The sequence below is a fragment of the Rhea americana genome, unplaced genomic scaffold, assembly GCF_003343005.1.
Source record: "Rhea americana isolate MKP2758 unplaced genomic scaffold, rheAme1 scaffold_91, whole genome shotgun sequence".
Lineage (NCBI taxonomy): Eukaryota > Metazoa > Chordata > Aves > Rheiformes > Rheidae > Rhea > Rhea americana.
In genome coordinates this window covers 714956-728796 of record NW_028187100.1, presented here as the reverse complement: position 1 = coordinate 728796, position 13841 = coordinate 714956, and the positions used below count along the sequence as shown (strand labels likewise).

The window sequence follows — 13841 nt, the reverse complement described above, 5'->3', positions numbered from 1 at the left end:
TGCAAGTGTTCTTTGCCTACATTGGTAACCAAGTCTTTTAGCTCTGTGAAAGTAGMAGTATTTAATAGCATTTGAAAGTAATTGTTTAGCTACTGTGATACGGTTAAAAAGTAAATGTGGTTTCTGTTAAATGATTTGAGAACTATTTTCTCTTACGATCRTATAATTACATAGTAGAGTACTTGCATGATACTTTGTCTTTTAGTCATGTTTTCTAAATTTATATGGCTTTTGTAGAAGCAGTGTATAGTATTTGAAGTTCCTAAATCTGAGGATCTTTAATTTTACGTTTTATTTGAAAGTAGGATGTCCTGCATCTCTGCATCTGCTGACATCATATCTGAAAYGTTCTGAAGGACACTATTACAATTGAATTATTATTTCTTACGTCATTAGGGTTTTGGGGCGGGAGGGGAGAGGGGTTGCTGAGTTTTTTTTGCCTATCAGTTTAATTTTTTTTTCCTTTTATTTACTAAAGGAGATTTGAAGTGTGGAATCTAGGAGTATTTAAATGTCAGTTTTAAGTAATTTATTTCTAGTCTAGATAGAGAAGTGTGACTGACGAGTTCAGTCTGTGCCTTTGGGAATTCTGTCTTGCATCTCCTGATGTTCCATAAATATTCAACTGTAATCATTAAATATGCACAGGAATTAAGTATTTTATTACAGAGGAAGAAAGATTCTGCACTTGCCATTATAATAAGTATTTATTTAGCTTGTTTACAGATTTATATTTTCCACTTCTAAAGTGYCTATTAGATAAGAATATTAAGTGCTAAAGGAAAGAGGCCCAATTCTCCAAGATACTTAATTTTGTGCCTGTGTTCTAGGTACTTGAATCTTAATAAAATATGAGATAGGACATGCATTGAAATTTTCTGTAATTCAAGCTTCATAATAATCCTCTAAATTAGGTAATTGTTTTAAACTTACTCTTCCACTTTCTTTTTAAAGCAATCTGGTTACCTGTATGAAGTGCTACTTGCTGAGTTCTCATAAAGTGGGGGCAGTTTAGCCCCAGAATGGCTGGTTTCTTTCAGCAGCTGGGCTTGCAGAAGAAATCGAAGGTGTTTCTTGCTTGTAAATTAAATTGTTTAGGGAGTTCATAAAATAAAGATTGGCAGGTCTGTTCTGTGGGTTTAAATCCTTCGGGGAAAGGAAATTCAGCGTAGTGCTGGTACATTCCATCATACCTATTGTGCTACATCTCAACACCATCATCACCCTAAAGAGTTAATTTATCAACCTTGTTTCTAGGCTATCAGCTGCAACAAATTACTATTGCTTTTTTGACTTTTACATCAAAATTTGGAAGTGGTTCCTAGCTGCTTGACTTCTGGAAGGTATTGAAGTAGTCATTCAAGGAATTTGTATTTATCAAAGAAATGACTCAACACTATAAACCCAGACAAGTGATACTGACTCATGCATGGAGACGTAAATCCAGTTGTTACTGTCACATTCACTAAAAGAACATAATACCTTAGCAATGTTTCCATACCAACAGCTATGGCTATTCACATGTTCCCACAAATATATTGCAGCTAGAGGTGCATTAAGTACTTGTACATGCAGGTACAGTTCGTTTTGTTCCAGTTCCTTGGTCCTGTAGCTCTTGATCCGCTTGTGGCTGTAAGGTGTTCAGATTTCCTTTCTGTGTCGTGACTGTTGGTTGCACTATACTATTGTGGGGTCTGCAGCATGATGTAAATCTTGAGGGAAGGCAAGGCCGCAGAGGCTGCCAACACTACGGTTGGTATGTCCTGCTGGCCCCCAGTTTTCTGTATCGGTTTATCTGTCCAATAACRTACATGTGGACCACTGGAGAGCTGTTCTTATCTCTCAGTTGTGGATCATTCCCAGAGATCCTCTTCTTTTCCCTACCCTGATTTTTCTGTCCTTTTGCTGTCACTCCCTTTCCATGCCAGTGCTCTAGTGTATTTTGGAAGTATGTATGTTGGAAGTATCAAGAAATATGACAMACATTCATGTAATACTTTGTTTATGGCAGCAAATGTTTATTCAGTCATGAAGTTAGTACTTTAGCTTCTGTTTGAATGTAGCATAGCAGTGTCATTTGACATGGCTTCTTCATGAGATTTTTATTATACTTTCAGGTGCAAAATATTATAACAAAAAAAATGTAAGACTATTCTATTTTTTTAAAAGATTTTGATGAATTTAAATATACCATTCTGTGAGTAGCAGAAATATAAAGCTTCATTTCCTTTAGATGAGTGTTCTGTTTCCCCATTAAATACACCAAGATCCCTCTCTTTTGCACAACGCATTTGGTTCTCCTCTGTGCTCCCCCGACCTCCAGTGGCCATGAGATGGCCTGACCTAGCCCTGGGCTGGATTCCCTTTCTGTTTTACTGGCCGTGGCACGCCCACGGATTGTCAAACTGGATCCAGCCCTGCTCGCTGGCCTTGTGGTAGGAGCACTCAGTTCTTCTCTTGTTGGGCGAAGTCACGTCTCTCTTGCGGGTTGTGCTGGGGAAGCATTCATGGCTGCCAGCCTGCCCAGTATACAGGTGGCCTTTATACATACTGTTCAGTTGCAGAGCTCATCAGAACCATAGGTTGTCTCTACATGACATGTCAGCAGGAGCATAACCATAGCATGATGGCTATGCTGTTATTTTTTGTTCCTAGACAGCTTAGATTCTTTATATAGGAAGCTTCTGGGAGCCTCTGTATGACATCTTGAGATTGGCGTGGACTCTRTTACAGCTCATGCTTTGATTTCCCAACAAAAGGAGCTATATGGCTTGTAGCACAGTGGAGCTCAGCTGCAGTATAAACAGTCRTGAATTTGGGATGTAGAACAAAGATAAAGGAAGCTGACAGCATGAATGGGCCTCTTGAAACATTCACCTTTGAGTTCAGCTCAGTGCCTCAAAACTTGTTTTGAGGATGAGGAGAGGYGCTCTGTATATGCCATGTTTGCATAACCCTGATTGCTTTAGGAAGCCTAGTTAACGCTAGGTTTCTCATTTTCAGGGTTGCAATGTAAGTGGTGTGGCGTTCTTTTGCAACCACGCTGCAAAAAAGGTGTTCTGTATGTGCTTCCTTTCCTTTCTGTGTGGTGGTATTGGTGATGCCTTGAAAGTACGATGTGAAAAGAGAAGATTCAAGGAAGGTGTGGTGGGTTTTTTGGTTTTGTTTGTTTTTTTTTCAGTTCTAAAGCAACATTTGTAAGTTGTAGATTAAAATTTGTATATGTCAATCTATTAAATTGAGAGATACTCCACTTCTAAAAAAAAAAAAAAATTCAAGAAATTTTATCTTTTATGTTTTTTCTACTATAGTTCTTTAACTGTCAGGGATGGAAGCAGAGCAGAGAGCCAGTTCTACTAAGAGAATGCAAACCTGTAACTTTAAAATGCTATTTTAAAAGTACAGTATACGTATTGTTTGTAAGAGGAATAYGAATTCCCTAACAGGAAGAGAAGAGTTTCATGTTAAGTAGTTAATGTTCCCTTTTATAAATGCTACTTACAATGCATTTGGTTCAAATGCTAAAAAAAAWTTTCAAAATTTTGAGGACAGAAACAATTGTCGCCTGCGAAAGAAGGACCGTTACCGGATACGTTTTTGGAAAGTACTTGTTTAATTTTCCAGGATAAGAGAAAGATTCAAGGGTGTCTAGTGCCTTTGAATTTCACTGGGACATTGGCTTTTATGATGGTCTTTCTGACAGTTCTGCCTCAAACATAAAATACAATGTGTTTATGACTCAGGGAGTCTGTATTTTAATATTGCCTCTTTTCATTAGGCATAACTTAAGCAATTTAGTGTTAATTGAGTGTTCTGTTTTAAATTGAAGAATGGTAAAATCAATGATTTTTTTTTTTCCTGAGTAGTAAGTACAGTACTWCTTGTCTTTATGTAGATTTGCTCTTAATATCATTTAGAAGATGTTGTCTTTAAGTGCATGGATATTGCTATGGTCATCCTGGCCAGTTATCTTGTCTTGATAACGTGGTGGGAGTTTGATATTTTGGTGGTTGGAAAGGTGGTATAACGGGAGACAGTCTTACTGAGCTAGAACACTGCTCTTGGGCMGAGGGTGCTACAGCAGGTGGTATCCCTAACCGAGGTGAGGGTGACCCCCCACACTCAGGTACAGGTGCTTTGCGAGGTTTCAGGGCATCCATTTCCACATCAGTGTAGCTCTCGGGGCGGGGGAGGAGAGGGGGTCTCTGAAAAGTGAGTGTCTGGGATCCAAGAACCTTCCTGTGGTATTTGCAAGCAGAGTAAACAGCAGATATCAGAGCCAGCACGGTGGTGAGGCAAAGGCTGACTGGTAAGGCAGGCGTGGTCTTTCTAGTCCTGAATTCATTCCCGTCTTGAAACGTAGGCGCAGTACCGTTGAAAGATCCGTTGAATGAGTTTGCAGAAAGCAGATTTCGCTATATGAGACGCTGACAAAGATACTGATTTTGTATTCTGGTAACATTGCTTGAACAAAATACAGGCTAACGTTTCCGTCAGGCACTCTCAGTTTCTCTAGTGCTTCCTGGATTTCATCTTTTGCACACCGGCTGGAAGATCTGTTGGCACTTGTGCACAGTGATCTGTTGTACCAGGAGATTAGCGTGGACCCAGGTTTGAGAGTGCTCACTGTGATGTCTCTGGGAGTGCTGGAGTTCAAATACAGGGAGAGCTTCTCTAAAAATAAGCTCATCCTTTTCCTCTCTCTYGGGAAAGAGTAGTAGCTGTGTTTTGTTCTGATGGTGTAAAGGTGGCACGGTATGCCTGTGGGCCTCCGAAGCTCGGTGGGGAAGGTCTCCCAGGCTGTCAGTCCCCCTGCATCTGTGGCAGACAGAATAAACTTCTGAGGTGAGTACTGGAAATCAGTGTCGAGGGAGTAGCCGTGCATGGTTTGCTGACRCACATTAAACTGCAGCCAGCTTTCTGATCCCAGTGGAGAGCCATCAGCTGGGATTATTTCCAGAGATAACTGGGTTGAGTTGCCATCCTCCTCCTCATAAAATGTATTGGCAGGTATAGGAAAAAAGAACAGGCATCTGATAGTTGCTGTTACGGATTTAATTGAATGAACAACCTTTGGGAAAGTGTTTGCTTGTCCTTTAAGGGAAGGGGGGAAAAAAAAAAAAAGAGGAGGAAAAAATAGCTGTCTGACAGTGAATGATATTATAGAAATCTTGTCAGCCTCCCAGGGTTGTGGGCACGTTGGCTAGAGAGGGCCTTGGGAAGTCACCTAGCCAACCTCTCGCTCAAAGCAGAGCTGTCACCAGCGCTAAAGGGGGTCAAGCAAGACTTTGCCSAGCTGAGTCTTAAAACCCTCTGAGGCTGAAGATTCCTCAGTGTCTCTGGGCGACTTGTGCCACTGCTGCATCACCCTCACTGAGAAAGTTTTCCTGATGTCTGGCTGAAGCCTCTGGAGATGCAKTTTGTGGCCATTGCCTCTTGTTATTATTGTCTGTCACTGCTCAGWGTTTGGCTCTGTCATCTTTGTAGCAGGTGTAAGTGTTAAGGGAATACAGGCTACTGTAAGTAGTTACAAGCTATGGTGACAATGCCCTTAAGACTCCTATTTGACAGGCAATACCTCCCATGGATCTTACTCAGGCTAGATAGATTTCTTCCTTCTCCTCACTGCTTTTTTTCTGTTATTTTCTTTTGTGTTGTATATCACAAATAATTCTTTCTTGTAAAGTGAATAATTGGCCACAACCCAAATGACTCTGTAACAAGGTAGAAGATGATACAGACTATTTTTCATGCAAATGTGTCAATAATCTAGACTTACTGTAGCATCCTTARATAGAGATTGCATACTGTACCTTGGGAGACTTAAATTGAAATATATGACCGATAACTACCTAAAGTCCAGTAAAGTACTCTCCTTTTCTGAAAGATAATTTAGCTTTTTTGTTTATTTTCTGTATTTTAGCTTTGAATTCATCTGTTTCTAGAATATCTAAGACTAAAACCTAAACTCGAATCTTTTCAGATGCTTTTGAGATTCTCCTCTGATCATTTGTATGTCTTGGTGTCTGATTTGGAAAAATACAGGTATGCTTCATATGGTTTGATACCAAATTYTGAGTGTCTAGTAAGTCAGGAGCAAGTCACTTCAACTATTGTCTTTTTTGTAGCCTGCAGCCAACTGAATGGGTGACGTATTTTTTTAATGTGTGTGACAATCTCCTCACAAAACCATTGACCTGCAAATGATGATGGGAGATGTTGAGAATTGATAAGGGAAATTCTGGTCTTAACCACCTCATTTTTACTGAAACTTCAGCTTACAATGGTATTGTAAAGCATTGTCCTTGATTAGCTCTTGATTAGAATTTTGTTTGCTTTTTTTTTTGTATGTACCTTTAAACTTCTTTCTCCAATTAAATAGAAGCATATTCAGAAGTGATTTATTTAATCACATACAAATGTATGTAACTGTTCTTCCTAGCCTAATATATTAGGCAGGCCTCATATAATGCCTTTCTAAACAATAATGTTTTGATCTAATAAYGTTTGCACAGCAATATCACAACATACTACTTAAGTTATTTATCTGCTTCATAATGGCAGTCAAGAATGGCTTATTTYTAATGCTTCAGATTGAGAAGAGTAAGTTCAGTGTTCCTTTCTATTACTGTAAGGTTCTTAAAATTCTCTGGTTTTGAATTGTGTGTTATGGAAAGCTTTATGTAAAATCAAAGGCCTTACCTTCTATGGTAGTAGACCATGCAGTAGACCTGCGTGGTCTACTGACAGTCTACTGCCTTACACTGTCTAAAGCTACTCAGCAGGAGACTGCATGATACTTTGCGACTTCATGTATCAAAGACTCTAATGCAGATATTTCATTAGCAGGGCTGTCATCAGATCTCATCCTGCCTTGCATTCATTCCCAACATTAAGTTTACAGGGATGCCAGGCAATTTGTTTGCACAAACTGAGATCAAAAAACACAGCACTCCGTTATTTCCAGAGAAAGTATCTTCTCTGGAAACAGATACAATTCCTGGAGGAACACTACCTAGAATTAGTAGGAGCAGTCCTCACCAGTGTGAAGAATTTGTTTCAGCTCTGGTGGCTGAATGCTCAGTTATCAGAATGTGAAACAGATAATTATTAAAGCTTGTTACTGTTTCATCTTCTGCTTTCCATACACTAAAAATGAATTTCTTGCTTGGGAATTTTATGAAAATGTTTGGTTTTATTTTACCATTGAGCTATGTCTGGCATTAAGAATACTTTCAGATTAATCAGGTGAACGCTAGGTATCTCAGCATCACCCCAGTTGTGGAGATGGCAGGTGTACTACCTAGTAGGGCAGTGTTACTTTGAGTGCTGGACATTCTCCCCTGTTTGAAGCGTTTCTAAGAATATATGAGAGCAAACCAAGTACGCTGTAAGATGTTAAAACGTGGTATCAAATTTGGGAGAAAAAAAAAAACACTTCTCTCTGTGACTTCTAGTTAAAGCCTGCTGACAAACTCGATGAATTAGGAAAAAGATGAGGACCCAGGGAGTTCCTGCAACCTGTGACAGAAATGTTCCCTTYTTCCTGCCACTTCACTATCTCATTCAATTATATTTTTAACACTTTGGGATAGGGCCTGATTTGCAAGATCTAGTGAGGGGGTGTCCTAATCTTATCTTCCCCTTTAGAAACTATTTAATGCCTAAAAAACCCTACTTCCCCTAATAAGCAGGGATTAATTCAGAAGGGCATGAGTCTTTAGATTATAATAGTTTTAAAGCTGCAGGGGTTCTAGTACAGGAGGTCACAGATGTCTAACAAAGAGAATAAAAAGGATGATGTCAGCTACATTCACAARTATGAGCACAGAAGCGATGAGCTAATCTTCATTTAGGAAGACTAAAGTTTTCAGTCTTGTCCTCATTCAACAAACTGAGATCTGGGGTTTGGTTGTGGGCTGTGTGTGGGAGGTTTGGATTTGTATTTTACCTCTGGTTATGTTTGGAAGCTCTTGTGAAACAGAAAATGAAGGATGACTCCATGCAGTTTCTGTGGACTGTAGCGTTTCGTATGTGGGAAATAGCAAGGTGCTTGTGTCCTGGTGAGATGGCGGTAGCCTCTGAACCAGTTCTGTGAAAATGAAAAGATTATTTGTTATAGTGCTAGATAAAAGATGATTTAGATTTATGCAAAAGAGTTCTAATTTTAATAATTTGCTATAGAGTTGGGAATGTTTAAAAGCCCTGATGGCACGTAATTAAAAATTCCTTGCCAGCATCTGTCAGCATAGCAAAGACCATGGGAAGGAAGCTAGAGAAGAAGGGGATATGTATCTGAGAGCCTCATGCTATGGAGTCTTATCTCATGTCTGGCGGTGAAGTGAGCTGGCTCCTAATCCCAGCTCTGCCACTGATTTGCTTTGYAGGCTTTGAGTAAATGGGCAAGCCTCTTCAGCAGGAATACCGTGGTGAGATTGCATTGTCTTTCAGTAGGCTTTGGCAATTGCTTAGTTTGTGTCATAACTTTCTAGCCACTGCAGTAGGGAATATTGTACTGAAAAAATGATTTAATAATACTGTAAAATATATTGAGAGCCTAAGGTAATGTAAATGTTAGGCATTTATTTTGTTATTGGTTTGTAAATCGATATCAGAGATCGCTTTAATCATYAGGTGAAATTGTAGATGGGATGAATGCAGAGTTGAAGAAAAAGATAACAGGGTTATTTTTTCCTGACTGGTAATGTTCAGACTGTCCTTTAGAGAATGRTTGAATACTTTGTCCTAGTGGCTTCTCTCACCTGGTAGAAAGGTACTTCTGAAAAAAATCTCCAAATGGACCGTGTTTGCAAGAGTTTCAATGGCAATATCATTTTTGGAATATGTTGTCTGTCTGTGGGCTTTGACAGATGTTTGCTTGGGCACCTGATTTCAGATGTAAGTGTTTCAGACCACCATCTTGCATTATGGATGTAGACTTAATATTAGGTCTAGTGCAAGCTTTAGAAAACAATAGTTCTGTGAGGGCCATTATGAGCCAATATGTGAAAAATAGGGRCAATCAGTTCACTTCAGATTGGAGAAGCTATTTGGCTCTGAATGTCTACACTTATTCTCAAGTATTTAAGATATGCCTAGTGTACTTCTTTTACAATGCCTATTCATAATATAAATTGATTAAGCTATTGTCCTGTAAACTTACCCAACTCATCCTACCAACATAACATCTCTGTAGTCCCGCAAATACTTAAGCCTGAGTCACAGATTCATGGAGGAGGAGGAGGAGGAGGACTGTAAAGGATGTCTAGTTTGTTCCTTTGCAGTCTTTCCTGATAAATATTTGCCATCCTGTCATTAAAAACCTCCACAGAGTTCCCTGAGCAACCTCATTTAATGTTTTACTATCCTTACTGTCAGAAAGTTTTTCTTATGTCTGAATTACATTAGCTTAACTGTAATTTAAGGGCATTAGTGCTCCTTCAATTCCCAGTGGATATTGAGAAYATTTCTTTCATCTTTTCAGCAAGCTTTTACATAAACCTGCATCTTCCTTCAGTCCTCCAGACTGAATGCTTCAGCTTATTTCATATGTCATATTTTCTAGACCTCTGATCATCTTCCTGTTCCTTTGGAGCTCTTGCAACAGGCCCACATCTTTCTTTAGACAGGATGGTCAAAGCTGGGCCTGATAGTTCAGCTRTGTTCTTACTTGTATCAAGATTAGTGGAAAAAATATTTTCTCTTATGTGGGATGCTTTTGTGGCTATATCCCAAGTGTAGTGATGTTGTGCAGTTGCAGAAGAACAGTCTTGACAGAACAGATCAAAACTATTGTGGCAAGGTTGATAGTGTTTTGGCTATGTGTATAAGCTCACAAGAATTGGARCAGAACCAATCCTTTTTATGTTAACTCATACTTCAGAAACCAACATGAATGAAAAGTCAGATCTTAAACATACCCGGTATACTGCTGAACAGATGAGAAGTGGCATTAAATAAAGTCACCAAAGGTGCTTCAGAGATGAGGTTTGACATTCTGTTTGATACCAGGGTAGGCTCAGTGACATTTGGCAAAATCATTCTTGTTCCAAGACCTCTGTCTGAATGTAAATCCTTTGTGCCACTTTGTGCCACTTGCAGACAGAATCTGTGTTGTGAGCATGCTGCTGTCATAGGAAGCAAGTGTATTTGTTGATCTGGATAGCTCAGAGATGTCAAAGCTAGAAAAGTCTATGGGCAGAGTAAGAACTGGAGCATTATCAGGACTGGACAGAATTATCACACTTGGTTCATAAGATGTTTCAGCCTCATTAGGGAAAATGTTGCATAAAATGTTAGCAAAACATACTGAGGACACAGGACTGAAATTAATTTTGAGACGGAGAGTCTGTGTTTCTGTGTGGATTATGGAAGGAGCTGTGCTTTTTCCTTCAGTAAATGGAAGCCTGTCATGGAAGGCTGTGGGAGAGTCATAAGAGACCTAGATAACTGTTTGTAGGCATTAATTAACTCTTGGCTTGGACTACTACTTCCTGGCAAAAGTAGAAATATGTYGTCCATGGGAAATGTGAAATCAGATGGAGCTGTCGCTCTTATTGAACAGTTTGGGAATTCTGATGGTAGTGTTTCTAGAGAGAGAGAGATGCAGTAGAAAGCCTTTTGAATTCTAGAAAGTGGCTTTTCTCCTGATCACTGTAATTGCCACTTCTGACATTGACATTGTTTCTGGCAAAGGTACGTGAAATTCTGTCTTGGAAGGCATTGCCTCGGCTGAGCTATAAGGCCATTCATAAAATGTGCTTATCATCAAGGTGTATGCAGGCCTAGGAAACTGGGCTGTATTTGAAGAGATCTCCTGTAGGAGAAGGAATCTGGATATTTCTGATTTACCAGGCAGGAAATATGAGTCTGTCTCAGGCACGTGAGGCCCTGGCTGCTCTAACAGCAAGGACATGCCAGAAGCCCTAGTAAGGCAGCACTTTCAGTTCAGTGGAGGAAAATGTTTTAATAATCAGTGAAGGTGAAAGATCTGGAGTGTTAGGGGAGTCTCCAAAACTAAAGGATACTGGTGGTCAGTCATCAGGTTCCACGATGAGTCTATTTCTAAGGTCACTAAACTTTCTTGACTTCTGAGATGGATATTATTCTGCATCTTGTAACTTGCAGTTGTTATACTCTCCTCATAMAAAGATGCTAAACTCTGAACAGGTGATAGCACAAGCTGTGCAAGTAAGCTSCTGAGCACAGCAGATGCCAAAGGATTGGGAGCATCTCCTCCAGTTGATCTTGGTGTAATTCTAATTGGTTCCAGTGTAGGTGTTGGTGTGATCATTAGCTGTCTATGCTGTTGTCTTGGAGACTTTCTCTCGTAGCCACCTCTCTTAAGTATTCTCCAGCCTGCAATTTCATATCCTAGCAGCTGTGAGAGATGGTGTGGATCAATGTTGTGTTGTAGCACTTGAATGAATTGGTGGAGTGCAACAAACCCTTCACACTTCACAGGCCAGTAGAGTCCTACGTAATGGTTCACCATGGAGTTGATAAATCCAGTGTCTTCAGCCGTTACCTTTAAGTTCTGCAAGCCTCTGTGTACCAGATTCACGTATTGCAACAGGGTTATGAAGGAAGAATCCAAATAGAGATACTTTGTCATCATGCACACAATATAGAGACGTTCCTGTAGCTGTAGGCTTTCCACTGCAGTATAGAGAATGATTTCAACAGAAATGACAGGAACTTTCTTCCCATACCTGTCAGGACCGATACTGAAAGACCCYAAATTGCATCAGTTAAGAGCCATCTGTCCACCTCCCTCTTTGTGAAGGTACATGTTTGAATTTAGTGTGTCATCTTGCATACACGCAGGACACAAGGAAAATCTCACCTCTTAGTCCAAACCTTCCTCTTACTGGCTATGCTGCAGTATCCCATTCCGTTCTGGTGAGGGTTGCTGGATCATGACAAYGGTTTAGTTTCACAGTGACAATTCATTGCCTATGTTTTGTTTTCTCAAAAAACAGACAACCCCCCCCTCCAAAGTCTCATGTCAGATGGGCAGTACCCATCTGTTTTCACTGGTTTGGGCAAAAGCCATTGGAAGCTAACAGTGCTCACTAAGAGCTGTTTGGCACGTGGTTGCAGGTGCCCTCCTCTTCTGGGAACAGGATGCTGTCTTGAACGTGGATGGTGAATTTTACAGTGGCTCTTGATGTTTTCTGAGTGCGTGTCCTCCCAGAGGCAACTATGTTTAGAAGGTATTTCCTGCTTTCCCCTGGCATTGGCACTCCTTGCAGCCTGTTGTTTTGGGGTTGAACTCCAACCATTTTGGCAAATCTGCACCACTGGCTAAAGTGACCTGTTCCATAAAAGGACAGAAGATGAGCAGAAGTAAAAGGACAGATATTACTACTGTTGTTTTATATATTGAAATTTTAAGTAGAAAAGACAGAAGGCCAGAAACAGACACAAACATTATGTTAAAAAGTCTTGAAACTAGCACAGTAGCGCTTCTTTTTTCATATAGTTCTTGTTTTGTGGCTTTTTTTCTTTAAATTTAACAGCAACGTTTACTGTATGTTTTTAAGGCCCGGCTTTCTTCAGACTGCACATGAGTAAAATATGTGGTGTTAGGGGTTTGTATATTTGTTTAGCATATAGTTGTTACATTGGCAAAGCTGAAGCGAATGGTGGTTAGATTTTTACCATAATTTCTAATCATTTATAATAYAATTCTGAGGTACTTCCCCAGAAGGAGATTTTTAATGAGTTCATTTTAAAACTAAAGTGAATACCCACTTAATGCAGGACTGTACTGAGAAGTGCATTTAATAGCTTTACCTTGCACTCAGTTATCCTTCCCTGAAAGGCGCGTACTGGCACTGGATAATGGAATATTTTTCCCATCAGGACTGTTAAGTCTGGGATTCCTTGGAGGATCTTTGTTTCTTCGCATGTGTTATTTGATTCCTGGGCAACTGCAGCGGGCATGTTTACACAGAGAGATACCAGTGCAAAGAGAAGAGGGAGTGTGGGTAAAACCCGCATCCTCGGGAGCAAACAGGAYGCCAAGGTATGAAACTCGTTGTTGGTGCCCATGGGGCTCCTGCAGGTATCCATTCTCCCGTAGGGCCTGGATGCTGCCGGGAGTCATGYGTTGCTACTTCATTGCTGTTCGGCACTGTAGGGGAAGGAAAAAAACCACGTGGATGTGCACTTTATATCAATCAACTTCATCTGATGGGGAAGCAGGAAGATATGGACCTCTGCAAAGCTTCACACCGCATTCATTAGAGCCCCTTGCTCTGTGATTTGTTTTTTTTTTTGTTTGTTTTCTTATCATAATTTTTTAATGAGCTACAGCTAAAACTGTGGTGGGTTCTAGAGCTTTAAAATGTCGCAGTACTTACACCACTCCTCTGTTCAGTTTGGCTGAAGTTTTTTCTCTGAAAAACACCACGAAGCACAAAGCCAGTAGTTCATAATGCTTTTTAACCCTGTTTCCCTCAGATTCATTGCTGCTTCCATCTCTGTTTCTCTCATGATAAAAGACCGCTTGGTCTCTAGGAGATGAAATGCTACATGGGGGCCTCAATGTGTAGCTTAGAGAAAAGTGCCAGGTGGAGAGAGCAGTAACCTGAGCTGGCAGGATTTGGCGCTATGCTAGTAGCAAAGGAAAAGGTGAGTATTGCATATGACAAACACAGGATGAGGGCAAAAAAAAAAAAAAAAAAAAAAAGGCTGGGGGTTGATATCCTTTGCCATGTAGCAACAAGGGCTGGATTCTGTTGTATTTAACATGTTACATTTGATGCTCCTTTTTCACATCAGGGAAAACAATAATAAGTAGTAAAATAGTTCCTGTAGATGTGGGGCTCACGCAG

General features: G+C 40.1%; 1 pseudogene; it reads right to left on the bottom strand.

Annotated features, from left to right (window-relative positions):
- Positions 1-3913: 3913 nt before the first annotated feature.
- LOC146584594 (uncharacterized) lies at positions 3914-13077 on the bottom strand (annotated as a pseudogene).
- Between the last annotated feature and the right edge of the window lie 764 nt (positions 13078-13841).